Source organism: Arachis ipaensis, chromosome B04 (assembly GCF_000816755.2).
Source record: "Arachis ipaensis cultivar K30076 chromosome B04, Araip1.1, whole genome shotgun sequence".
In the NCBI taxonomy this organism is placed as follows: Eukaryota; Viridiplantae; Streptophyta; class Magnoliopsida; order Fabales; family Fabaceae; genus Arachis; species Arachis ipaensis.
The window spans coordinates 29,083,818-29,086,318 of record NC_029788.2 but is presented as its reverse complement, the minus strand read 5'-3'; positions in this window follow the sequence as shown (position 1 = coordinate 29,086,318).

The following is a 2,501-nucleotide window of genomic DNA, read 5'->3' as shown; positions in this document are numbered from 1 at the left end:
AGGGATTGAGATGCTTCTCCCATAGAAGTCGGGAGTAGGTGTAGTAAAGTCACCAAGCACCTTCCTTGCATTGTTGGCATTGTTGTTATTTTCGGCTGCCATGGCTTCTTCTTGTTTGAAAGTTTCTGTTAGGTCCTCTATAAAGAGTTGTACTTTATCTTCTTTGAGCTTTCTCTTCAAGGTCCTTTCAGGTTCAGGATCAGCTTCAACAAGAATGCCCTTGTCCTTGCTCCTGTTCATATGAAAAGAGAGGAGAAGAAAATATGGAATCCTCTATGTCACAGTATAGAGATTCCTTGAGGTGTCAGAGGAAAATAAAAATAGAAGGATGAGGTAGAGAAGAGAGAATTCGAACTTATCAAGAGGGACAGAGTTCGAATTGCTAATAATGGAGAAGTGTTAGTCCTTTTGAAATAATTAAAAGAAATTTTGAAAATTTGGTAAATGATTTTCGAAAACTAAAATTGGGAAAGAAATTAAGTGATTTTTGGAAAAGATTTTGAAATTAGAAATCAAAAAGATATGATTGAAAATTAATTTTGAAAAAGATGTGATTGAAAAGATATGATTGAGAAGATATGATTGAGAATCAAATTAGAAAGAGAAATTTTTAAAATTAAAGTTGATTACTTGACTAACAGGAAATTAAAAGATATTATTCTAGAATTAAAATTTGATCCTTTCTTAATAGGCAAGTAACAACTTGAAAATTTTGAATTAAATCATTAATTGTAGCAAGGATTTTTGAAAATAATAATAATTTAAAAAAATGGAAATAAATTAATTTTAAAAAGATATGATTGAAGAGATATGATTTGAAAAATATTTGATTTTGAAAAATTATGAATATTTGAAAAAGATTTGAATTAAAACAAAATCTTCCCTCTAGTGTCCTCCTGGCATTAAATGCCCAGAATGGCATCCATTCTGGTGTTTAATGCCCAAAATGCTACCTTTTTGGGCGTTTAACGCCCAGCCAGGTACCCTGGCTAGCGTTTAAACGCCAGTTTTCCTTCCTCACTGGGCGTTTTGAACGCCCAGCTTTTTCTCTGTAATTCCTCTGCTGCATGTTCTTGAATCTTCAATTCTCTGTATTATTGACTTGAAAAGACATGGTTGGAAAACTAAGATTAAACAAATAATGCATGCAGGACACCAAACTTAGAAGTTTGTATACTAAGGACTATAACAATTTGAAAATGCATATGAGAAACAACAAAAGACACAAAACAAGAGAATTTAAAGATCAGAGCAAGGAAATCATCAAGAACAACTTGAAGATTAATGAAGAACATAATGCATATATTCAAAAAATGCAAGAAGAATAAAGACATGCAATTAACACCAAACTTAAAAATTGACACTTGACTCAAACAAGAAACACAAAATATTTTTGGTTTTTATGACTTTATAATTTTTTTTGTGATTTTTCGAAAATTATATGGAAAGAAAGAAAAAGGACTTCAAAATTCTTAATGAGAATTCCAGGAATCATGCAATGTTAGTCTAAAACTCCGGTCCAATTCTCTGTATTATTGACTTGAAAAGACATAATTTTGAAAATTTTTTGAATTTTTAATAATGAGAAACAACAAAATGAAACTAATCATGGAAAACTAAGATCAAATAAACAAAAGCTTGCAGGACACCAAACTTAGAAATTTTCATATTAGAGACACTAACAAATTTAGAATACATACACAAAACAAGCGAATTTAAAGATCAGAGCAAGAAAATCATCAAGAACAACTTGAAGATCAATGAAGAACATAATGCATATATTCGAAAAATGCAAGAAGAATAAAAACATGCAATTGACACCAAACTTAAAAATTGATTCTAGACTCAAACAAGAAACATAAAATATTTTTTATTTTAAGATTTTATAAAAAAAATTTTGTAATTTTTTTCGAAAATTAAGTAGAAAAAGAGAAAAAAAAGGACTTCAAAATTCTTAATGAGAATTCCAGGAATCATGCAATGTTAGTCTAAAACGCCGGTCCAGAAACTAGACATGGCTTACTAGCCAGCCAAGCTTTCAGTAAAAGCTTCGGTCCAAAACACTAGACATGGCCAATGGCCAGCCAGGCATTAGCAAATCATTACGCTCAACAGCAAGATTGATAGAAATCAACAAGCCCTTGTGATGATAAGTTGAAACCTCGGTCCAAAAGATTAGACATGGCTTCACAGCCAGCCAGACATCAACAGATCATCATGAAACTCTAGAATTCATTCTTAGAAACTCTGAAGAACAGAATAGAAATATTTTTTTTAATTTTTCGAAAATTAAAAGGTAAAAAGCTTAAACATAAAATAAAATTACCTAATCTGAGCAACAAGATGAACTGTCAGTTGTCCAAACTCGAACAATCCCCGGCAACGGCACCAAAAACTTGGTGCACGAAATTGTGATCATCAATGGCGCCAACAACTTGGTACGCACAATTGTAATCTCAACTCTTTGTCACAACTCCGCACAACTAACCAGCAAGTGCACT